The sequence below is a fragment of the Nylanderia fulva genome, unplaced genomic scaffold, assembly GCF_048542155.1.
Source record: "Nylanderia fulva isolate GAGA-0341 unplaced genomic scaffold, ASM4854215v1 Scaffold266, whole genome shotgun sequence".
Classification (NCBI taxonomy): Eukaryota; Metazoa; Arthropoda; class Insecta; order Hymenoptera; family Formicidae; genus Nylanderia; species Nylanderia fulva.
The window spans coordinates 32,981-59,965 of record NW_028190332.1 but is presented as its reverse complement, the minus strand read 5'-3'; the positions used below and the strand labels follow the sequence as shown (position 1 = coordinate 59,965).

The window sequence follows — 26,985 nt, the reverse complement described above, 5'->3', positions numbered from 1 at the left end:
ATATATTTTCCACGTAACTATACTTTCTGGTTCCTCACAATCATAATTCTGCACATCATCAATGATATTAGGGATAGCCCATCGACGATCGTACATTTTCACAACCTTTTTCTCGGACGGATTGATTTGTGGCAGTTCAGATTTGAATATAGATCTCAGTCGATTATATTCTACAATGGCTCTCGAGTTTGCTTTAACAGATGCTGGATTGAAATTTATCAAATGTAGGCCTTCCAATTTACTTACTCGTGACAAACCTACAAAGGCTTGACCATCACTGATCACATTAAAAAATACTAGCAATGAATCCATCAATTTTCAAAAATCGGTCGAATTATTCTCTGATACGATGGATTCAAAAGTTAGTACTCAGAAAGTGCAATGCCTGGATTCAATTTCTGAAACAGATATTTGTAATAAAGATGTCAAACTTTGCAAAGATAATTATCAGGAGACGCGGTAGTGTCTCCGGCCATGTTCAAACCCTAAAAGACCTTAAAAGACACTACAAATCTCCTTATCCTGCACCATCAAAGTCCATTTTTTGGGGGTGTAGAACTACTAAAATATAAAAAATTTTGAATTGCACGTAATATAACCTGAAAGGCGGCATCGCCACGAGTAATTTGAGCCAAGAAAAAATAAAATCGGTCAAGCCGTTCTGGAGATACAAGCGGTCAAAAAGTGACGTTTTTCATGAAAAATTAAGAAACGTCGTCTTCTTCTTCTTCTTCTCTGTCCGCGTCCGCTGACGTCATCAGGATTATATATATATATAAATCTCTTCTCACCTTTCACTCACACCTCCCTCAACTTCCACCCACCCCTTTCCTTCCCACATCCCGCCCCCACCCCCACCCCCACTCTCACCCCTCTTTCGCCCTAACTCACCCTCTTTCGTCCTATTTTTTCAGTCTTTTTGTTCTCTCTCACCCTCTGTTGTCCTCTTTCACCCTCTTTCACCCTCTTTCACCCTCTTTCGTCCTCTTTCACCATCTTTCGCCTCTTTCACCCTCTTTCGTCCTCTTTCGTCCTCTTTCGTCCTTTTTCACCATCTTTCGCCTCTTTCACTCTCTTTCGTCCTCTCTCACCCTCTTTCATTCTCTCTCACTCTTTCATCCTCTTTCACTCTCTTTCGTCCTCTTTCACCCTCTTTCGCCCTCTTTCACCCTCTTTCGCCCTCTTTCGTCCTCTTTCACCCTCTTTCGTCCTCTCTCACCCTTTTTCATTCCCTCTCACCCTCTTTCACCCTGTTTCGTCGTCTTTCACCCTCTTTCATTCCCTCTCACCCTCTTTCGTCCTCTTTCACTTTCTTTCGTCCTCTCTAACCCTCTTTCATTCTTTCTCCCCCCTTTTAATTGCAATGAGTTTAAAAGTAACAATTTAATTTTAATATCATTAGAATATTATTTAGCAGCGCGCCCAGTTTTTTTAACTAAAATTTTATTATTTCTTTTTATTTTATATTAATTTTAAATTTGCATAAGTTTTTAAATTTTAATTTTTGACTTGGCATCTTGCATTTTAGAGCAGATAAATTTTCCAATTTTTGCTGTATCAAATAATTTTACTTTTTTTTTTAACTTTATCGGTGTGTACACACAAAACATTTCTTTGAGTAACATAATTTTATATTATTTAATTTTCTTTCTAAAATATTTATAGCTAATTTCATAAAAATTTTAGATCAGCTTTGACATAGCTTATACATCTTTTTTCGGACAATGATTTATAAATCGCTTTTTTTATTTACTCTTTTTAAAAGTACATTTATTTTAGTAGTAATAAGAAACTACAAATTAAGTAGAATATAAAAGTGGCCTCCTCTGATATTATTAATGAAGAATAATCATGTTTCTCTTGTTACATAACATGTCAAAATATCAAAATTGATAATTTATATATGCCTCCTTAAATGTGTAATAGAGCATATTATAACTTCTACATACATTTCTAAATATAAGAATTAATATTTCAATGAGAAAAACTGCTGGTCAAAAATAAACTCTTCAAGTTTTTTTTGCAAGCAATTAATGCATTTAACAGAACAAATCACAGTTCAGTATGAATCATACATGTATTATATATAGAGCTTTGACAATGAAAAGATATATCACTCTTTCTATAGTACGAAAAATAAGGTGGTCAATACATAATAATGATATAAAAATATTAGAATTTAGTTTTGAAATTTGAATATTTAAGATAAGAGAAAAAAAATAATCTTATAAAAGTTTGGGTATCATTCACGGGGCAAGTCAAGAAATATTTTTCAAATTATATATTTTTTAATTCATATTTTAAGGCATTATAAAAAAAGAAAAAAATTAGAAAATTTATGAAAATAGACACGTACAACATATATATGTGCGTACTATACAAGATGCACTAATGCATTCTCTAAAATTTACTTGCTACTGTAAGCAAGCAAACTCTGTAGGATTGCTAGGAACTTAACGGCATTGAGGCAGCTGTCACAAGAACCGAAAGCAATTAATTTTTTATTACTCTAATTATATGTCTATTATTATTTTATTTTTATTATTGTAATTATATTATATATATATATATGTTATTCAAGGTGCCAGTTCAAAGTGAACATACGTAAAGTGTATATTATCTAAATTTAGTAATAATATATTACCATGAAAAATAACTGTGATATTTTATTCAAGGTGCAAGTTCACATTGAACATACATACATATAAGTAAAACTGATTACAATTTGATTCTAGAAAATAAGTGCGATATGTTATTCTTAGTGCACAAAATATAATAGTCGTTTATAGAGATTTGATTTGAAATTCATACTAGCCCGTACAATGAAAAATAATTGCTCGTAATTCCAGAGTACCAATTTGTACAAAATTCCCCTTGTTCGTGTTTTAACCCTGTAAAGAAATAGGCAAGAAAAATATTGGTACAAAAGTCGGCTGAATCGGGAATCGAATCCGAGACCTTTTGCTTGCCAGGCGACTGCTCTTTCAAATATTCTTAATATTGTTTCTTTGCGTCTGGGCCTATTATTACAACGCTTTGGGGTGAAAGCATTGAGAAAAGTATTGTTTCGTAAGTGTCTGAATAGCTCAGTTGGAAGAGCAGCCGTCCGGCAAACGAAAGGTCTCGGGTTCGATTCCCGATTCAGCCGACTTTCGGACCAATATTTTTATCGCCTATTTCTTTACAGAGGGTTTAAAATAGGAACAAGGGGAACTTTGAGATCTCAACCATAAGATATGAATTCCTAAGTTTCTTAATTTTTCACAATAACATCGCGTTTGCCTCTATTGGCCGAGATGGAGATGGAAATGTTATATATAATAATTATAATTCTAAAAAAATAATATAATAATTAAATGCTCTTAAATTCAAATAAAGTATTACACATATAAAAGGCTAATAAGAGCAGAAGTAATATTACGGTTATAAAAACTAATTTATTACATTTAATCAATTTGTACTGATAGAAACAATAAAGTTTAAATTAATCTAAAATTATAAAAATAAAATCAAAAGTTAAAACGAATGAGAAGCGAACGTTTCGATCTAATTTTTCGGATCTTCTTCAGCGCAGTACAAAAAGCAAATTAAAATTACCAAAGTCAATGAAAAATAATTGCTCGTAATTCCAGAGTACCAATTTGTTAATTACTCAGAAAAATAACATGGCGGCCTGCTCTCAAAAAACTATGATGTTTCTCGATGTCCATTTAGAAATAATGTCGAAGCTCTTACAGAATAATTACTACAACATTTGAAGTACGAAAAGTATTACAACTCACGTAAATTTCCGCACCATGTTCTACACCGGAACTGTTTTCTTAAAGAAAAAAATATACATATATGTATATTATGTATAATCTATCATAAATGTATATATTATGCATATGATTTAATATTGTTATATTTACCTTACTAATGGCACAGGTATATCACGTACGCTCTTCCAGTTTTCAATAACCACGTATGACAAGTGTCGGATACATTTTTAATCCATCTGATCGAAACGCAGGATTTCTACAAATTATAATATTTATATAACAATATATAGAAGTAATAAGAAATAATTAAGTTAATTAATATGTACAAGCTAGAGAACCATTACTTACAATAAATTGATATACATCTCGTTCAAAGTCAACATTTGGTAAATCTGACATCATGTGAACTATCATCACTTTGAAGACTTTAAATATTCTGATGTATTCGTATATTATGTGATATATTTTTTTATATTATATATAATTACATATATGCAGTATTGCATATCACATGTTTAGTATATCATAAACATATTCTTTTATCAGGAGACGCGGTAGTGTCTCCGGCCATGTTTCAAACCCTAAAAGACCTTAAAAGACACTACAAGTCTCCTTATCCTGCACCATCAAAGTCCATTTCTTGGGGGTGTAGAACTACTAAAATATAAAAAATTTTGAATTGCACGTAATATAACCTGAAAGGCGGCATCGCCACGAGTAATTTGAGCCAAGAAAAAATAAAATCGGTCAAGCCGTTCTGGAGATACAAGCGGTCAAAAAGTGACGTTTTTCATGAAAAATGAAGTAACGTCTTCTTCTTCTTCTTCTTCTTCTTCTTCTTCTCTGTCCGCGTATAAATCTCTTCTCACCTTTCACTCACACCTCCCTCAACTTCCACCCACCTCTTTCCCTCCCACATCCCGCCCCACCACAACCGCCGTTCCCACTTCCACCCACACCCCCACCCCCACTCCCACCCCACTCCTACCCCTCTTTCGCCTCTTTCACCCTCTTTCATCCTCTCTCACCCTCTTTCGTCCTCTCTCACCCTCTTTCGCTCTCTTTCACCCTCTTTCGTCCTCTTTCACTCTCTTTCATTCTCTCTCACCCTCTTTCACACCCTGTTTTGTCTTCTTTCACCCTCTTTCATTCCCTCTCACCCTCTTTCGTCCTCTTTCACCCTCTTTCGTCCTCTTTCACCCTCTTTCATTCTCTCTCACCCTCTTTCGTCCTCTCCTCACCCTCTTTCATTCTCTCTCACCCTCTTTCACCCTGTTTTGTCTTCTTTCACCCTCTTTCATTCCCTCTCACCCTCTTTTCGTCCTCTTTCACCCTCTTTCGTCCTCTTTCACCCTCTTTCATTCTCTCTCACCCTCTTTCGCCCTCTCCTCACCCTCTTTCATTCTCTCTCACCCTCTTTCAACCCCTGTTTTGTCTTCTTTCACCCTTTTTCATTCCCTCTCACCCTCTTTTGTCCTCTTTCACCCTCTTTCGTCCTCTTTCACTCTCTTTCATCCTCTCTCACCCTCTTTCATTCTTTCTCACCCTCTTTTACCCTCTTTCGTCCTCTTTCACATTCTTTCACTTTCTTTCGTCCTCTCTCACCCTCTTTCATTCTTTCTCACTCTCTTTCGCCCTCTCTCATCCTCTTTCGACCTCTTTCACACTCTTTCGTCCTCTCTCACCCTCTTTCGTCCTCTTTCAACCCTCTTTCGTCCTCTTTCACCCTCTTTCGTCCTACCTCACCCTCTTTCGTCCTCTCTCACCTTTTTCACTCTCTTTCGTCCTCTTTCACCCTCTTTCATTCCCTCTCGACCCTCTTTCGTCCTCTTTCACGCCTCTTCATTCTCTCTCACCCTCTTTCACCCTGTTTTGTCTCTTCATTCACCCTCTTTCATTCCCTCTCACCCTCTTTCGTTTCGTCCTCTTTCACCCTCTTTCGTCCTCTTTCACCCTCTTTCATTCTCTCTCACCCTCTTTCGCCCTCTCCTCACCCTCTTTCATTCTCTCTCACACCCTCTTTCACCCTGTTTTTGTCTTCTTCACCCTCTTTCATTCCCTCTCACCCTCTTTCGTCCTCTTTCACCCTCTTTTCGTCCTCTTTCACTCTCTTTCGTCCTCTCTCCACATCACCCTCTTTCATTCTTCTCTCACCCTCTTTACCCTCTTTTCGTCCTCTTCACACCTTCTTCACTCTCTTTTGTCCTCTCTCACCCTCTTTCATTCTTTCTCACTCTCTTTCCTCCCTCTCTCATCCTCTTCCGACCTCTTTCACACCTCTTTCGTCCTCTCTCACCCCTCCTCTCTTTTCGTCCTCTTTCACCCTCTTTTTCGTTCTCTCCACCCTTTTTGACCCTTCTTTCGTCTTCTTTCCACCCTCTTTTCGTCCTCTCTTCACCCTCTTTCGTCCTTTTCACCCTCTTTCACCCTCTCTCACCCTCTTTCGTCTCTCTTCCTCACCCTCTTTCTTCTCTTTCACCTCTTTCACCCTTTTCTTCACTTTTCATCCCTCTTCCTCTCACCCTGTTTGTTCTCTCTTTCACCCTCTTTCGTCCTCTTCACACTCATCCCTCTTTCTCTCTCTTCACCCTCTTTCGTCTCTTCCTCACCCTCTTTCATTCTCTCTCACCCTCTTTCGTCCTCTCCTCACCCCTCTTTCATTCTCTCTCAACCCTCTTTCACCCTGTTTGTCTTCTTTCACCCTCTTTCATTCCCTCTCACCCTCTTTCGTCCTCTTTCACCCTCTTTCGTCCTCTTTCACCCTCTTTCATTCTCTCTCACCCTCTTTCGCCCTCTCCTCACCCTCTTTCATTCTCTCTCACCCTCTTTCACCCTGTTTTGTCTTCTTTCACCCTCTTTCATTCCCTCTCACCCTCTTTTGTCCTCTTTCACCCTCTTTCGTCCTCTTTCACTCTCTTTCGTCCTCTCTCACCCTCTTTCATTCTTTCTCACCCTCTTTTACCCTCTTTCGTCCTCTTTCACCCTCTTTCGTTCTCTCTCACCCTCTTTGGACCTCTTTCGTCCTCTTTCACCCTCTTTCGTCCTCTCTCACCCTCTCCCACCTCTTTCACCCTCGTACGTCCTTTCTCACCCTTTTTCGTTCTCTTTCACCCTCTTTCGCCTATCTCGTCTTCTCTTACCCTCATTCGTCCTCTCTCACCCTATCTCCAAAAAATCATAAAAATGAAAAGGTCAAGCCATGTTCAAAAGAAGGTCCTCAAAAATTTAAACCTAGTCTGTACAATGAAAAATAATTACTCGTAATTCCAGAGTTCCAATTTGTTAATATCGAATAATGTATTTGTTTCAAGTAATGACAGTAGAGTCAAATACATATCTACGTATATGCAGTTTTTGCTGTTAATTGTACTTGAACGAAAAAAATAATTAAATGATTTAAATATAGCACATTTTAAATCAAGAAACTTATATAATTGAACTCTGTTTAGGAAAAGGTAGAACATTTCATTTGCCTCTGCCTTTACAAGAAACATTGGATAAGGTATGTCTTCCGGAAGATCCTATAAATTTGAATCACGAGTTGCACATTCTCGTTCGAGGTATACCCAAGAAATCTAAAGTGGTTTGGGAAAATTTGGTAGATATTAATAAAATGTATAAGGCTTTACAATGGTTGAAAGAAAATAATCCTCATTACTCAAAAATTCGTCTTCCAGCGTCATCTGATGATCTATTAAAGGATAAGTTGCAGGAAACAGAATATAGGATTGTCGATGAAGAAAGCGACAATGACGAAATAAATGAGGTGGTTGAGGAATTACCAGCATTGAATTTGTACAATGTACAGCAAAACAAAAATAATAATGATCAAACCGTTTTAAAACGTACGGCTTTTCTCACACAAATCACTGAACATTCGGATATTAACGATCAGTATACAATATACCCAATACACGCGAAAAAAATCGATAACGAATCTGCATTGAAACTTTATCAAATGGTGAAAATTGAAGATTTTCCAATGGATAATCGTTATAAATATCTGGATGTCATGTGTTTCCCTGATTTATATCCTGATGATGTCAATGGACAACGAGAAGATAGAAACTTTGCATTGCCGGAATATTTATTTATTAGAACACGATTGATGTCGAAACATAGTAGATTCAGGTTGAATCTGCAGTATCTGTTTTTCCTTCTCAATGATGCTAACTACCGACAGTTGAAAAGTGGTATCTATTATACGATGATGGTTACTAACCCACGAGAGAGATACACTGCTGGTAGATACTTGAACGAATTGAAAGGTTACCAATTAGAATCGAATTTAATGAGTATTTTCGCAAAATTGAGAAATACGGATCAATTTTGGCGACAACCGTCCAATAATGTAAAATGTATGACTTTGTATTACGGTCCAGCGACGTGGTTTTTGACTTTGAGTCCTAGTGAATGGAAATGGTCCGATTTGGGTGAATATTTACGAGATATGAATCCCGATAAAGAGAAGTTAGGCATCAGCGAACTAATCGCATACGATCCTGTAAGTACTTCTAGATTCATGTGCATAAAATTCAAAGCCATGATTGATTTTATTTGTTCGTCCGATAATCCAATAGGAAAGGTTATTCATTACTTCTGGCGACTGGAATATCAACGTAGAAGTATCCAGCACATGCATTGTATGATTTGGATAAAAGATGCTCCAGTATTAGGAAAATCGCTGGATGAAGAAGTTGCTACGTTTATTCAAAAATACGTAACGTGCGAAATTCCAGATGAAAATGTTTCGCCAACGTTGTACGATACGGTAATAAGTGATCAGAATCATAAACATAACTCGTATTGCATGCGTACGAAAAAAACGGAAACTAATATATACAGAAAGTGTCGGTTCGATTTTCCTCGGCCAGTTACTGAGAATTTCGTTTTAAGAGACGTTATCACTTCGATAGTCGGTAGAAAAAATTTACGCAGTAAGAGCAGATTGTACGATCTTCCTCGCAAGGAGTCGGAAAGGTTTATAAATGATTATAATCCGTCTATCAAATTAGCCTGGGAGGGAAATATGGACATACAATTTATTAGAGAAAAATCAGAGTTTTTAAACTCATATTTAACAAAATACACGACAAAGTCGGAAAAATGCAATACAGATTTTGAAGTAATAGATTCGAATAAGTCCTTGGCATCGAAACTGTGGAATTTTGCAATGCGTTCATTAAATAACAGAGAATGCGGTGCTTTAGAAGCTGCGGATACACTATTAGGGAATCCCTTGTACGATACGGATAATGATACCATGGTCAAATGGATCGATGTTAATGAGGTGAGAAATAGAAAAGTTAAAACATTTAATGAAATTTAAGCTCTTGATGAAAATTCTACGAATATTTACTGTTCGTCACTCATCGATGATTACTATCCAAACAGACCTCAGGAATTAGAATCATTGAATTTGTACGATTTTGCCAGATTCTGGGAAATTACGAAACAGATGTCAAATAATGACGAAGTCAAGTGTTACAAACTGGCATCGGGTTTATTTTTAAAAAAACGAAAAAAGGGTTATTTAATTAACCATTATCGATTTAATATAAAAACTGAGCCCGAAAAATACTTTTACTCGCTGCTTCTTCTGTTCAAACCATGGAGAGATTTGAGTGAACTCAAAGGTACATTCGAGACTTACACGGATGCCTTTAAGAATTCCGAGTCTGTTTTAACGAAGGCAATGAATTATCACGAAAGGCTCGAAGAAATACAGAAAGCTTTTGAGAACGTTGCTGAATTGATCGAGAAGCGCGAAAATGATCTGAAAACAGCAGACAGAGACAAATCCGATGACGATGAACTGGATTGTAATCCGATAGAAGCTGACGACGCGATGAAAGATCTGGAAGATTTTGGTAAGATTGACGACCCGATTGATTTATCGCAAATGATGTCGCAATTGAACAAAGACCAGAAAAGAGTCTTTGATGGAGTATGCCAAGTTTTACAAGATAAGAATCAGATTCTGCGACTGTACGTAAGTGGCGAGGGTGGTACAGGGAAAAGTTTTCTAATTGAAACGATTAAACATTGGATCAGAATAAATTTGGAAAAAACGACTGCCATATCTGCTCCCACGGGTATCGCAGCATTCAATATCGATGGCTTGACAATCCATAGAATGTTTCAACTACCGGTTAGTCATGAATCTACACCAAAATATACGCAATTGTCAGACATGGTCTTGAAAACTTTGAGAGACAAATTAAAGAATGTCGAATTATTTATAATCGAAGGAATTACATGTAACAATGCAATGATGGATTTAGGAACGACTGTATTCAGTGATGGTCAAGCCTATGTAGGTTTGTCACGAGTAAGTAAATTGGAAGGCCTACATTTGATAAATTTCAATCCAGCATCAGTTAAAGCAAACTCGAGAGAGTTGCATTGTAGAATATAATCGACTGAGATTTATATTCAAATCTGAACTGCCACAAATCAATCCGTCCGAGAAAAAGGTTGTGAAAATGTACGATCGTCGATGGGATATCCCTAATATCATTAATGATATGCAGAATTATGATTGTGAGGAACCAGAAAGTATAGTTACGTGGAAAATATATGGCCTTTGCAATAACGATGCTGTTTCGTGTTACGCTAATGTAATATTACAATGTGCGTTTCATTGCGTACGTATTAGGCAACAAATACTGAAAAATAAAGCATCGAATGCATTGACTGATGCTATCTGCGCGTATGGTGAACGTAAATATTGCAACATTCAAGCGGTTAGAAGATCTGTCGGAAAACGCTTCGAAGAACGAACACAACAAGATGTTTCGGAATTTTTTACGGCTCTAATGTCGACGTATTCCGACATCAATGATGTATTAAAACTCGAATTAAAGCACGTAACATGTTGCTCGAATGTCAAATGTAATTACAATGTAACTAAGCTGGAAAGCAGTAGTTTGTTAATATTACCTATACATTCGACATTAAAAAGGAAAAAAGGTGTCACTCTACAAAGTTTGATTAATGTAGAATTTTCTAAATGGGAAACGATAAACGGCAATTGTAACGAATGTAAGGGCACCGTGTTGAAAAAGAAAACCGTAATCGAATCAACTTTATCCGTCGTAGTAATACAGCTCAATTTATATTCTTTTGTAAACGGTGCTTCTAAAAAAATTATCAACAATCGGATTACCGCCGTGCCGACGAGTAATATCACGATTAATAAAAAAAAGTACAAGCTAATAAGCGCTATATTTCACGAAGGTGAAGAAATGAATCGTGGTCACTACACGTGTATGTTGAGAGCTGACACAAAATCGGAATGGTATTACTCTAATGATATGGAAGTGTTCAAGAAAAAATGGCCCAAAGGAGCACAAGGGGCATACATATTGTTCTTAGAACAGATTAAATAATGGCGCTGTATAAAGGCTGCCGTAAACGCTACATTAAAACATCAACTGTTCTAGCGCTGTATAAAAATTGCCGTAAGCGCCAAAATAAAATATCGGCTGCTCTGGCGCTTTATAAAAGCTGCTGTAAGCGCTGCATTAAAACGAGTGCAATAAGTTTCTAATTTGACCTAGGCTTCATGACATTTCAAAAAGTATCACCAAGAAAAAAATTATCAGACAGAAATATGTATGTCGTGTTAAAATCGGAGATACGAAGAAAAATATATGGTTGCGTTCTCACGAGAATGGGCAATGGAGGGGCCCATTCTTTATTTTCAATATTCATACAAGAATATAAATTCATTCTGTTGCAATTGAAATAAATGTGCAATGTATCGTTAAAAGTTATTACAATTATACAAACATTTACATATATGATTAAATAAAATATATATGTATACTATAATATAATTATATATTTTATATATGTACATATATACCATATATTTCAATTATTTTGAACAGTATTGCATAAATTGTTACTTATACAAAGTTATGTGATAAGAATCGAAAATACATATATTTGTGATACTTGAATTACTAGAAAGCTGCTCTATATATCTGTACTTTAAAAAATAAGTGATATCCTAAAAAAATCATAAAAATGAAAAGGTCAGGCCATGTTCAAAAGAAGGTACTCAAAAATTTAAACGATCTAATAATAAATTATCACGAAAAGTAACTGATATGTTATTCAAGGTGCCAGTTCAAAGTGAACATACGTAAAATGTATATTATCTAAATTTAGTAATAATATATTACCATGAAAAGTAACTGTGATATTTTATTCAAGGTGCAAGTTCACATTGAATGTACATACATATAAGTAAAACTGATTACAATTTGATTCTAGAAAATAAGTGCGATATGTTATTCTTAGTGCACAAAATATAATAGTCGTATATAGAGATTTGATTTGAAATTCATACTAGCCCGTACAATAAAAAATAATTGCTCGTAATTCCAGAGTACCAATTTGTTAATGACTCAGAAAAATAACATGGCGGCCTGCTCTTATAAAACTATAATGTTTTTCGATGTCCATTTAGAAATAATGTCGAAGCTCTTACAGAATAATTACTACAACATTTGAAGTACGAAAAGTAATTACATTAGAAGAAGATTAGATTAGAATAAGGATTCAACGTATTTTTAAAAGCTCTACACACACAACGAAGTGAATATACAAAACTATATACAAATACCTTTTTCTTCTGTGTTTCTGAAGAAAATTGTAAGTCAAATGAAACCTTGCACTTTGAGAACCATGTCACTTACTTTCAAATTGATAAATTTTCTTGTATATTTTAATGATATTTGTTTCTCACTTGTATCTTGAATAATTAATATGTAATTTTTTATTGTATATTATGACAAATAATCCGTAAACTTTTTAAGCGTATAGCTTTATTGTAGTTGACCTGAGAACTGTACATTTATAAATTTTACTTAATATACACCCGTTTCGAGCAACAAGGCAAAGTTTTCTGATTAATAACTTACTCCCTGAAAATACGGTATAACACAAATCGGAAGTTGATACGAAAATTCGAAATTTTACTAAAGAAAGATTGAAGGTTTTTAATTTATACAATTTTCACAACTCTTATTTCAATCATTTATTCTACCCATCGAAAGTTTTTTGAGAGCAGGCCGCCATGTTATTTTTCTGAGTCATTAACAAATTGGTACTCTGGAATTACGAGCAATTATTTTTCATTGTACGGGCTAGTATGAATTTCAAATCATATCTCTATATACGACTATTATATTTTGTGCACTAAGAATAACATATCGCACTTATTTTCTAGAATCAAATTGTAATCAGTTTTACTTATATGTATGTACATTCAATGTGAACTTGCACCTTGAATAAAATATCACAGTTACTTTTCATGGTAATATATTATTACTAAATTTAGATAATATACATTTTACGTATGTTCACTTTGAACTGGCACCTTGAATAACATATCAGTTACTTTTCGTGATAATTTATTATTAGATCGTTTAAATTTTTGAGTACCTTCTTTTGAACATGGCCTAACCTTTTCATTTTTATGATTTTTTTAGGATTTTATTATCGAGAATGGCCCTCTGGATATAAATCGTATCCAGGAAAGCTTGCCTAAAGGCCGTCGCATTGTCGACTTTTCTCATGTATGGAAAGAACTTCAGAGATTATTCAATAATCATATGAAAGGAATAGAGTGCCAATTTAAAGATTGGAAACCCATAAAAACTAAAACCGAAAAAATAATAAAAATATTTTAAAGTCAGCTTTTTAATTTTTAAACCACAATCTCCACTTCATTCCTCTCGACCAATAGAGCCAAACGCAATGTTAATGCGACAATTAAGAAAGAAAGAAAATTTGGAAATTTAGGAATTTGAATCCTATGGTTGGGATCTCAGAAATTCTCCTTGTTCCTTCTCTTAACATCTCCTGTAAAAAAATAGGCGAGAAAAATATTGGTCCGAAAGTCGGCTGAATCGGGAATTCGGACCAATATTTTTCTCGCCTATTTCTTTACAAGGGATGTTAAGAGAAGGAACAAGGGGAGTTTCTGAGATCCCAACCATAGGATTCTGGCTCTATTGGCCGAGAGGAATGAAGTGTAGATTGTGGTTTAAAAATTAAAAAGCTGACTTTAAAATATTTTTATTATTTTTTCGGTTTTAGTTTTTATGGGTTTCCAATCTTTAAATTGGCACTCTATTCCTTTCATATGATTATTGAATAATCTCTGAAGTTCTTTCCATACATGAGAAAAGTCGACAATGCGACGGCCTTTAGGCAAGCTTTCCTGGATACGATTTATATCCAGAGGGCCATTCTCGATAATAAAATCCTAAAAAAATCATAAAAATGAAAAGGTCAGGCCATGTTCAAAAGAAGGTACTCAAAAATTTAAGTCGGCTGAATCGGGACTTTCGGACCAATATTTTTCTCGCCTATTTCTTTACAGGGGATGTTAAGAGAAGGAACAAGGGGAGTTTCTGAGATTCCAACCATAGGATTCAAATTCCTTAGTTTCCAAATTTTCTGTCGTTCTTAATTGTCGCAATAACATCGCGTTTGGCTCTATTGGTCGAGAGGAATAAAGTGTAGATTGTGGTTTAAAACCGAAAGGTTTAAGACGCATTTTACTTTCAAGTGCCAAATGTGCAATACTAAAGCCGAATTCTGGTCAGAACCCAAAGATTCAAAAATATTTAGCATTGATATGGCTGTTGCAGTGAGAACTATTACAGTGAGAATTAGCTATGCCCAATTGGAAGAGCTGTGTGCAGCTATGAATACTTAATGTATGTCCGATAAAAGTTATATTCAAAATCGAGATATGTTAGTAGACAAGTTTGAGAAAACATGGAAAATATGCAAATGGCTGGCCAAACTGAAAAGCAACTAGCTCTCGAAAGGAACGATGTTATAAACGATATTCCGTACATAACTGTAATAGCTGATGGTAGTTGAAGTAAACAATCGTACGGCCACGCCTACGATTCTCTTTTCGGTGTTGGTACTTTAATTGGTTACTACACAAAAAAAGTTTTTTTTGTCGATATTTGCAATAAATATTGCACGATATGCGATGTAGCGGAACAAAACGGAATCGAACCAAAAAATCATAAATGCTATAAAAATTTCGATCGTAACGCAAGCTCCATAAGTATGGAGAGCGACGCCATTGTAGAAGGCTTTAAAAGTAGCCTGGAAATGCATGGATTAATTTTTAGAACAGTCATTGCCCATGGTGATAGCAGCGTCTATCAGGCCATCATTGATAGCAGCATATCGAGAACAAATAGTGACCGTGAAAAAAATAGAATGCACCAATCATTTGCTTCGCAATTTTTGCAAAAAGCTGCAGACGGTAGCAGGAACAACTCAGCCAAAAATGCATAGAAAGCGCGGTTTCGTCCAGCTACAAAATGTTGTAAAGAACAATATTATGAACATACAAACAGAAGTGATAGAAGCAATTAATTTACGAAATAAACAAGAGCAACCTCACCATGATAAAACTAGAGAATTACAAAAAGATATATTAAACATTCCTAGTCATATATTTGGTAAACATAAACGATGTAAGGAACGCGGTCGTATATGTGACCTTGATGAAATGAAGAAAAATTATGTACCGTTTCTCAAGTTACACGATCTTTATCAAAAAGTAGAGAAGGCTATTATATATTTAAGCGCTTATTCCGACGGTTTGTTGTACAAATACACCAACAATCCTGTAGAGCCGTTCAATTTGATAATCTGCAAAGAAATTGCTGATAAGCGCATTAATTTTAGTAACCAAGGCTTTTACAATGCTAGAGTTGCAGGGGCAGTTTTGCAATATAATTCGAAACAAGGTCTTACGGAAATGCATAAAAGCATGGATAAAAATGTTCATCCTACTGTCAAGATTCTGGAAAAGCGACGACAAATTAAAGTTGCAAGAACTAGAGAATCTCGGAAAATGAATGGACGGCAAAAATGTAAAAGGAAGTCAGGAACAGATTGTCATTACGGTCCGCAATCACAAAAACCTAATCTTCTACCCGAGGTTTTTGAACAACTTTGACAAAATCAATTGGAAAAGTTGTTTGAAAATGGGAAAAATTGGATACAAATTGAACGTAATACAATAGAGCAAAGTGATTCAGATTTGTGGCATTCACTGAGACAGGAATTGTTGACGGCGTCTCATTTTGGAATTGTATGTCGCATGAGACCGACAACGTTTTGCGCCGCAACCGTAAAAAACATTTTATTTCCTCCCTCTATCGATACTGCGTCTATGAAATATGTTCGCGAAATGGAAAAAATTGCGAGAAAAGAATTGGCCGTAACATTAAAAGAGATAAAAATTTGCGGATTATTTATTGATATTAAAAATTCGTGTTTGGGTGCTTCTCCAGACGGACTCATAGATAAAGATGGTCTGGTAGAAATAAAATGTCTTTTATCAGCTGAGCATTTAACAGCGGAAAAAGCCATAAAAATATTATCCCATTTGAAAGGCATTTTTAATTAGGAAAATCTATATAACATAAATCAAAATCACCGATTTTTCTATCAAATTTAAGGCCAGTTAAATATAACGTAGCGAGATTATTGTATTTTCGCTGTGTGGACGCCAAAAAGCTTGAAAATAGTACGTGTTAATAGAAACACTGTATTTTGGAGTAATCAAATGCTGCCCTTTTTAACACGTTTCTATTACGATTGCATGCTTCCGGAAGTCTTGGACAGTCGGCATAATCGACATATGCCATTTAGAAATCCAAGCTATATAGTAGAAGCTCAACAAGAACTAGCTAAAAAAAGAAAACGAACGAGTCTTCCACAGTGTAATGTAGAAGATAAAAATATTGCCCAAAAAAAAAGAAATGTATCGAATCAAATATTTCATCAATGAAGCAACTATAACTGCTTTGAATGCAGAACAAGATGATTGCATTGTAGTTAGTTATTCAAAAAATACAGAACTAACAAAACGCGATATGGCAAAGCACAAAAAATTTTTAAATAATTGGGTTGCTTTTTTTGATTCAGTAAAGGAAAATGTATTACCTTTAGATAGTCAAATAAATGACGAATCATTGGACCGATTTTTACGCGTCATAAGAGAGAATTTTTGTTTTGAGATACAAAGTGTGCAATATTTGAAATATCCTCATATAATTAAAGCAAGTTGTAATGATAAAAGCTTACAAATTATTGGAAGAAATTGCAGTAATTACTGGCGATGCATTTCTTTTGACGGCACCAAGCTTCGTGTGTACGACAGTCTATCTGGCTGTACATACGAAACATTGAAGGCTAAAAAAAAATTACATTCATCGCCGTTATCCACAAATAAATAAAAATAATATAATATTTGAAGACGTTCAAACACAACCTGATGGTATATGTTGTGGAATCTTTGCTGCCGCATTTGCTACAACTATAGCTTTAGGAGGAAATCTTTGTAATGAGAAATATTCTTCTGATGTTAAACGTATGAGACAACATTTCTTGAAAATTATAGCAGAAAATAAACTGTCGCCTTTTCCTAACTAATAAAAATTATCATTACACTAAAAATGTGTAATTGTAATAAATATTGTTGCAAAAAAGTGTCTAATACAAATGTCTTATTTGCAAAAATCGGAGAGACGAAAAAAATACATATATTATGGTTGCGTTCTCACGGGAATGGGCGATGGAGGGGCCCATTTCATTCTATATATGCATAAAAATGTTTTGTATATTATATAATATTCTGTTATATTATATAAAAATATACAGCTGGTTGTTTGAATATATTTGCTATTTTCTCAATTATTGATAAAAGGAGAAAAGCGAATTGTGCGTACTGCATACATTGTAATTTATAGAAAATTACAAGTAATATCAATATACGTATCATACACGTATGTGTATACATGTATGTGTATATGTATTTGTATATATGCATCTATGCATGCCTTTATATATGTAAGAAATATATACATATATATACATGTATATAGATGCATATATCCATGCATAAACATATATATAATATGTACATGGTGATTCAAAAGTCTGGCAATGGCCAATTATATCAGAAATAAGCGGTCTTATGAAAAAATACTAAAGATGTTGACTTTTACCTAGGTGTCAAATTTTGAGATCATTTATAGGTCAACTTAATTTTTTAAATTGAAATCCTTTATTTTTTATTAGATATTCTTGTAGCTTATCTCGACAGCTTTCCAAATCATTATAATAAAACATTTTTTCATGAAGTACTTTTTGAATTATAAAGATTCAGAGCAATTGTTTGACATACAATTATATCTTTGTAAAATATTCAGTTTTACGTTATCATACTTTTTATTTTTATGCACAGAATAATGAGACCAATTTGATGTAAAGAAAATGCACCCAGAAAACACAAAATATAACTGCTATGTTACATGTATATAATACTGTTATGTCCGTGTCCCGCCCGGTTTGACGATACATCCCTGTATTATACGATCGTCAGGATTTTCTATTAGGATCTTCTATCAGGGTCTTCTATCAGGGTCTTCTATCAGGGTCTTCTATCAGGATCTTCTATCGTCGCTAAGAAGCTGTTTATGTCTATCGATGCGTTTTGTTCTGGTCTAGCTGTCGTGCGGTGAGGACGTATCCTCTGACAGCTGATCAGCGGATATATTTGCATTAAGATTAATGCACGTAATATTATATTGTATCGCTACGGTTTATTGGCTTCTAATATTAAAGTTTATTGCTTTATTACGCGAGTGTATTCATTTCCGGCGTGTGAGAGTTTGAGTGCGCGCGACATTTCTTCGAGATAATCCGAAGGGTGGTCGCGGACGTAACATTTTGGGGGCTCGTCCGGGATCGTTCGGACGTAACACGAGCCACGAACCGTAGTAAAAAAAGGACAAATATTTCGTGTGTGTGTGCGGTGAAAAGGTTACGATGTCTTTGGTGCATTCTCCGAGGATTACTCGTTCGCAAGCTTCGTCACGAGCAATGATCGGCGAAAAACAACAGTCGACACCACTTCGAGCGATTAACAGCGAGGAAACTTCCGAGCGCGTGGACGCTTTACAGGAGGCGTTAGAACAAATTAGAGAATTGCGAGAGGAACGCTCACAACAGCAGGCCCAATTTTTGACGATGCTGCAACAGCGGGACGAGGAACTGCACCGATTACAGGAAAGCCTCATCGGAAAATAACCAGCTAAGTCACACACATAATAGAATTCCGAACAACACCACACGTAGAAATAGCGAATCGAACAATGTTTTACACAATAATTTTGAGCTCGGATATAAGCTCAAACCCGAGAATTTTGACGGGAGTGTACCCTTGCGCGAATTTATTGCCCAGTTCGATTTTATAGCGCGAGCTAATGGTTGGAATTCGTTTCAAAAGACCTTGGCTCTTGCCGCTTGTTTAAGAGGGAAAGCGCGGACCGTTTTGGATGGAATTTCGGAGATTGAAAATTTAGAATTCGCGGATTTAAAGTCAAAATTAGAATTACGTTTCGGTGAAGGGCATTCGGTTCAGTCTTATTACGCGCAATTTACGAATCGTAGACAAAAGAGTTCGGAAGATTTGACTTCTCTTGGCGCAGATTTAGACAGATTGTCGCGATTAGCCTATCCTGAGTGTTCTCATGAAGTTAGAGATAAAATTGCTTGCGCACAATTTATTACTGCAATATCAGACGGCTTTTTGAAGAGAACTCTTCAATTAGAAAGCGTTATTTCATTAAAATCTGCCATAGAGAGAGCAATGACAGTAAAAGTTATTCAAGAAAATAGTTTTCAAAAAAATAAAAATTTCCCAAATAAAAATTTTGAAAAATATAACAAATATAATAAATATAATAAATTTAATAAATTTAATAAATTTGAGAACAAAGAGAAAAACAAGGAAACAAAAGAGAAACATAACGAGAAAGAGAAGTCGTATAATAATAAATATTTTCAAAGGAACGGTCCGAAGGCGAAAAAGGAATGTTGGCATTGCGGCGCTGAGGGGCACTTCCGTTCTGAATGTCCGTCATTTACGGAAAACAAGGTTTAGTCGAACTTCGCGGGGCAGGTTCGGCTAATTGCGTGATAGCCCCAAATGTTTTACAATGTGCTAGAATAAGTAGAACTAGAAATAATTTTTATTATAAAGGAAAATTGGACGGAAAGATTTGTCGATTTAAAATAGATACGGGTTCCGATGTTTCTATTCTTAGTGAGAGATTTTTGAAAGAATCGAAGGAATATTTGGAAATAAACAATTGTTATCTTAAATATCCTACAGGGGAATTAATTGAAGTTAAATATAAAGTTAACGTTTTGATTGAATTAGGAAAGCATGAAGTAGAGATTCCTATAATTGTTGCTAACATTTCTGATGATTGCATTCTTGGGATAGATTTTCTTGAAAAAATAAATCTAGAAAAAGTTTTTGAATTCCAATTTGGAAATATTGAAGAGAATAATAGAAATGAATTTTCTTGTTTTCGAATTATTAAAGGGAAAGTCCCTGATTTTCTTGAGACATTTTTCGGGGAAAATTCTAAAAATTTGAATTCCTCTCAAAAAGATATTTTTGCCAATTTCTTATTAGAATTTCAGGATGTATTTTCTCAGGAATTGATTGCAGGGAACTGTGGAATTTTAAAACACGATATTAAGGTTACGGATTCTAGGCCGATTAAACAAGCTCCACGTAGAGTTCCGATTCATTTAAGAGAGGAAGTCAATAAAATCAGTAAAGAAATGAAGTCTCAGGGAGTTATTGAAGAATCTAAAAGTCCGTGGGTCTCTCCTGTCGTAATGGTAAAGAAAAAAGATGGATCATTAAGATTTTGCGTCGACTATAGGAAGCTGAATTCTGTCACGGTGAAAGATTCATATCCATTGCCTCGAATTGAATATATTTTGGATCAACTTTCAGGAAATTCTTGGTTCTCTACTCTGGATCTGAAGAGCGGGTATTGGCAGGTAAAGCTGGACTCCAAAGACAAGGAGAAGACGGCTTTCTCTGTGGGAAATGGATTGTGGCAATTTACTGTCATGCCATTTGGACTTTGCAATGCCCCCGCTACTTTTGAACGGTTGATGGAGAAAGTTCTTCAAGATGTTTTATCGAAGATCTGTTTAGTTTATCTTGACGATGTGATTGTTTTCAGTGAAACATTCGAGGGGATGATGGAAAATTTGAGGAAAGTCTTTCTTCGCTTTTGCTCAGCAAATTTGAAATTGAACCCTAAGAAGTGTTCGCTTTTTGGAAGAGAAGTAAAATATCTTGGTCATGTTATCTCTGAACATGGAATTACGACGGATCCTGAGAAGATTTCTGCCGTCAGAAATTGGCCTGTTCCTCAGAATAGGAAACAAATTCGAAGTTTTCTAAGATTTTGTTTTTATTATAGGAAATTTATTAAAGGCTTCTCTTTAATAGCTAAACCGTTATTTGTTCTTACAGAAAATCAAGTAAAATTTGAATGGAATTCATCTTGTGAAGAGGCATTCAATGAATTGAAAGAGAGATTAGTTTCTTCGCCAATTTTATCTTTTCCGAAGGAACACGGACAATTCATTTTGGATACGGATGCTTCAAATCATGGGATAGGAGCGGTATTATCGCAAGTTCAGAATGGTTCAGAAAAAGTCATCGCTTATTTCAGTCGAGTCTTGAATAAAGCAGAAAGGAATTATTGCATTACACGAAGGGAATTATTAGCAATTGTGGCATCAATGAAGTCTTTTCATCATTATCTATATATGGAAGGAAATTCCAAATTCGAACGGATCATATTTCTTTGAGATGGCTTTTGTCATTCAAAGATTTAGAAGGACAATTAGCTCGATGGCTAGAGAGATTGCAACAGTACGAGTTCGAAATAATTCATTGAAAAGGACGACTGCATCAGAATGCTGATGGTTTGTCAAGACGCCCTTGTTCAGAACTCGGTTGTGTTTATTGTGCCAAAGTAGAATTGAAAGAAAATTCTGTTGCTAGAATTATTCTTGGAGAAAATAGTTCAGAGAAATGGCGGAATAAACAATTAGAAGATCCTATTATTTCAATGTTCCTTCAAGGGAAAGAAATTAATAGACGTCCTGATTTGCAAGAAATTAATAGAGATATTTCTGCGAAAGTTTATTGGTCCTACTGGGATGCTTTGGTTATTAGAGATGGAATTTTATATAAAAGATGGGAATCCCCTAACCTTAAATCAGAAATTTTCCAGATTATTGTTCCTAAGAACTTCATCAATCAAGTTTTGGAGGAGGCTCATGATTCTGCGTCTGGTGGCCATTTTGGTGTAAATAAGACGTTAGAGAAGATCCGAAAGCGTTTTTATTGGGCCACATGTAAGAATGATGTGGAGGATTGGTGCCGTTCCTGTAAGGTTTGTGTAGCAAGGAGAGGTCCATCAGGAAAAGGGAAGTCACCTCTTCAAGTATTTGATGCTGGATTTCCATTTGAGAGGGTACAAATGGATATACTTGGCCCTCTTCCAACTACCACAGCTGGAAATCGATATTTGTTAGTGATTATTGATTGTTTTACCAAGTGGGTAGAGGCATTTGCTTTAAAAAATATTAAAGTAAAAACGGTAGCTGATGTTTTCGTGAAACAATTTGTTTCTCGACATGGAGTTCCGTTGGAAGTGCATACCGATCAAGGTAAAAATTTTGAATCTAAAATTTTTCAAGAGGTAACACATCTTTTAGGGATTAGGAAGACGAGGACTACTGCTCTACATCCTCAGTCAGATGGGCAGGTAGAACGTCATCACCAAACGATTCTTAATTACTTGGCTAAATTTGTTTCAGAAGATCAGAAGGATTGGGATGACTGGATTCATATGTACTTGTTGGCATATCGTTCTTCGAAACATGAAGCTACGGGCGCTTCCCCTGCTGAATTGTATTTCGCACGAGACTTAAGACTACCTTTGGATTTATTACGAGGGAGTCCTCCAGTAGATAAAAAAGATAATTCTTCCGAAGAATATGTACACAGATTGAGGGAAAAGTTGGACAATATTCACAGAAGTGCTAGTCAGCGTTTGAATCTTCAATCTCTTCGTTCTAAAATACGACATGATCGTAGAGCTAGGAAGATTAATTTTAATATTGGTCAAGAAGTATGGTTTTATAATCCTCATAGAGTAAAAGGCAAATCTCCTAATTTACAAAGTAATTGGGAGGGGCCTTATAAAATAATCAAAAAGCTTAGCGATGTGGTTTTTGGAATCATAAGGTCAAATAAGCACAAATGTAAGATTGTGCATTCGGATAGATTAGCTCCTTTTTATAGTCGAAACTTGCATTAGAATCGGAACCCACGATAGGTTACTTGTACTTTTAATAAAATTGTGTATTCTTCAATTTTTCTGCCGTAAGATTTGTTTTTCAGGAAAATCTTATTCGGCAACAAAAAGAAAAAGGACCTGATGAAAATGAGAGAGATAAAAGGGATGAAAACTACCTCACAAAAGAGACGAAGACTGCCTCACCTCGTGGTTATTTTGATCCGTGGTTTTTTCCCGGGGGCTTTGGGCAAATGCCGAGGCAGAGGCTTGAGGAGTCCTTTAAAAGGGCGTTGGGTCCACGGAATGTTACCCCTCTCTTGCCTGAAGAATTTTTGGGACTTTGAGGAAAATTCCTGGAATCAATGAAGTCGATTGGACCCAAGATGGTGTGCAGTTCGTTGTACCTGGAACAGCAGTTCGGGGAGAACATGGAGTCACATCGGGGACTGTAATTCGGCGAGGTTCCTGTAAGGAATTGTTCTGGATCTGTCCTATTGAATTAATTGTCGGGACGACAATTTTGAAGAGGAGGGGGCAAGTGTTATGTCCGTGTCCCGCCCGGTTTGACGATACATCCCTGTATTATACGATCGTCAGGATTTTCTATTAGGATCTTCTATCAGGGTCTTCTATCAGGGTCTTCTATCAGGGTCTTCTATCAGGATCTTCTATCGTCGCTAAGAAGCTGTTTATGTCTATCGATGCGTTTTGTTCTGGTCTAGCTGTCGTGCGGTGAGGACGTATCCTCTGACAGCTGATCAGCGGATATATTTGCATTAAGATTAATGCACGTAATATTATATTGTATCGCTACGGTTTATTGGCTTCTAATATTAAAGTTTATTGCTTTATTACGCGAGTGTATTCATTTCCGGCGTGTGAGAGTTTGAGTGCGCGCGACATTTCTTCGAGATAATCCGAAGGGTGGTCGCGGACGTAACAATACTATATAACGTGCATGTTACTATATAACATATACGGTAATTTCTCACTCATAGATGTAACATTTGTAATATGACATATGTTATTTTTATATTGTAATTACATCCCAGATAGCATCAATATTATAGGATGCCGAAAGATAATCTTTCGCTAAGTCACTATTCTATCTAGGATATAATTACAATAAATAATAGAATCCATAAGTGGGAAATTACAACTAACGTGTATGTTACATGTTACATGCACGTTAATTACGTGTTATATAGCAATTATAATGTTGTTTGCTGGGCAGTTGCTTCTTGAAAATTACATACGTCTTTTGCAACTGTGTTTTCTTTGCCCCTATTGATTGGTCTCATTATTCTGTGCATAAAAAGTATAAATATATAACGAAAATTGAATGTTTTACAGGATATTGTCAATTTTATAAAACTTCAAACCTTTATAACTCAATAAGTACATCAAAAAATATTTTATTAGTGTTTTGTAAAATTCTCGAGATAAGCTACAAGAATATCTAATAAAAATAGGGGGTTTCGTTTAATAAAAGTTGACCTTGAAATGACCTCTAAATTTGACCCCTACGTCAAAGTCAAGGTCACCATAAAATATCTTATTTTTCCTAGAAACAATTTTTATATATAGCAATATAAAATTATATAGAAATATACAAAATTATACATATAATTGCAAAATTATATATAAAATATGTCTATATATAATTAGATACAAGAGCTTTTTATATACATATAATTATATAAATTTATATATATATATATATATATAAATATAATGTATATATATATATAATATATATATATATATATATAATGTTTCATATATAACTTGACATGAGATTATACATGAACTTTATAATTTATATATAAATAAATTTAATTATATATAAAATAAACATATTTCACATATAATTATGTATAATTATACAATTATTTTATATAATTATATATAAAAAATTTTTCCCGGGTTGAACCCTGCATTTTTTATATTTTATTCATAAGACCACTATTTCTTGAACATAATTGACCGTTGCCGGACTTTTGAACCACCTTGTATATATTATATATATATATATATATATAAGGAAATATACAATTTACCATATATATATATATATATATATATATATGGTAGATTGTATATTTCCTTTGAAAAATACATGAAAATATGCATATATCATCAAAATATATAAAAGAGCAATATTGAAATTGTGTTCAACTATGTCATAAAGAGACACATTTATATATGTATGTTTTACTGTCATTGACACGCTTAGATGCGTGTGCAAGATGATTCGACAGTAAAAATATATGTTGTCTGATTTCAATATGTTGAACATACTAAAATGGCTTTTTGACATATATGGATTATTATCGATAATAGCGGAATTAAAATTGTCGGTAATTATCGACAATTTTAGTTCCACTCAAATGAGGGCGCTAACCCGTCGGAGTTCGGCCAACGCTCCAGCATCCCCTTAAACGGGGTGGAAGAAAATATGGTCCCGATCTAAAAAAATGAAATATTAAAAAAAAATGATTTGTTAAACTCGCGAAAGAAAATTTTTTTACTAACAAGTAAATTTACTATTTACTATTTGGTTTGCTTTTATTCCTGCCCATACATTTATCGCCCAGCGATATTGATAAGCGCGTTCTCGAACGACATGCGGGTTTTCTTCTGCCCAATGCAGAAAATTGTGTGAATTAAACACACCGTTCGGTGTGAACGTGGCTTCGTCAGTCCATAAAATTCGATCGGGGAAAAAAATTATTCCGTCGATACTGGCGCAAGAAATCCTGTGTGTTTCACCGACTGTTAATATTTATTAAAAATGACGCGAAAAAAATATGAAATAAAGATAAAAATACCTTCACAAAAATAGACGCGCCGTTCATCATTGTTTGAGATGCAAAGTAAATTTTTAGTAAATTCTAGAATCATCGATCAGCGTCAATAATAAAAGTCACGTTTTTTTTTGTATGTTTGTCAAGGTAAAAAGATGTCATAAATTAAAACCTGTCATCATAAAACATTCTTTGCATATAAACATTTAGCGGTATCGCAACCGTTTTCGCCGGATACGTATCGCGCTAAAAGCATGCGCAAAATTGCCACGCGGCCTCAATCACCAATTAGAAATAGCGAGCGGCCGCGCGCGCATGGCAAAACGCGAGTCCTTTGCGCATCTTAGCGAAGCGGCCAATTATGAGCTGTGTCCTCGAGTCACCTCGAGCACAATTTAAATTGCTCACAATAATAGGCGCTTCCCGAGAGGGTGGGTTTTCTTCGGGAAACCATAAAAGAGAGCTCGCACTCGAAATTCCCGCCTTATCGCCTTTCGCAGTGACCGCATAACGCAAACCGCATATTAGCTAATCCGCAAAAAATCTCGTTGACGACCGCCGCTTATTCCGCACTTTGTTCTCGATTACGTTTTCTCTGAAATAATTAACTGTTATAATAAGTCTTGTTCAAGTGTATTTTGTATTTAAGTGTGTGTTGAAATTAAACCTTTTGATACAAAAAAAAGTGACTTATCCTGTTGTGTCGCGAGATCCTCTCTCACGCAGCGCGTTCGCGAACAGTCATCTCTCGGTAAAAGTTGCTGTAATGATACTCGCTGATAATGATACGGATATGCAATCCATTCTGACGTAGAACATGATGCATCACGTATCGCGAGAGACCGAGCATCCGAGATACACGGCGCACACTGGTCCTGGGGTTTTCTCCGAACGCTCGCAGGATTCTCTCTTCTCGTACGTGATAACGTACTAGTGCCCTCGCGTTTCGATTTGGCATCACAACTCCTCTTTCTCTGGCGCGTTGAGCACACTTCAAAATTGTATTATAATACGGATGACGCTCACGTTCGGGAAATCGCTCCGCGTAAAGACGAGCCGTAGCACGAGCATTTTCTCCGGCTGCTCCGTATACTCTTCTGAAGTATAATCTGCCATTATTTAATAACTTTTTACACGCATCTTACGAGGCGTACAACTCAAAAGCTAGGC

General features: G+C 35.4%; 1 long non-coding RNA gene and 1 pseudogene across 1 annotated transcript; one reads left to right on the top strand and one right to left on the bottom strand.

The window, feature by feature from the left end:
* Window positions 1-3,645: 3,645 nt before the first annotated feature.
* LOC146722834 (uncharacterized) lies at window positions 3,646-4,303 on the bottom strand. Its single transcript, XR_014924915.1, has 3 exons — window positions 4,110-4,303; window positions 3,912-4,017; window positions 3,646-3,820 (listed from the first exon to the last, which is right to left on the bottom strand). It is a non-coding gene; the product is annotated as an uncharacterized LOC146722834 (long non-coding RNA).
* A 10,199-nt stretch (window positions 4,304-14,502) lies between these two features.
* LOC146722833 (uncharacterized) lies at window positions 14,503-17,252 on the top strand (annotated as a pseudogene).
* Window positions 17,253-26,985: the final 9,733 nt, after the last annotated feature.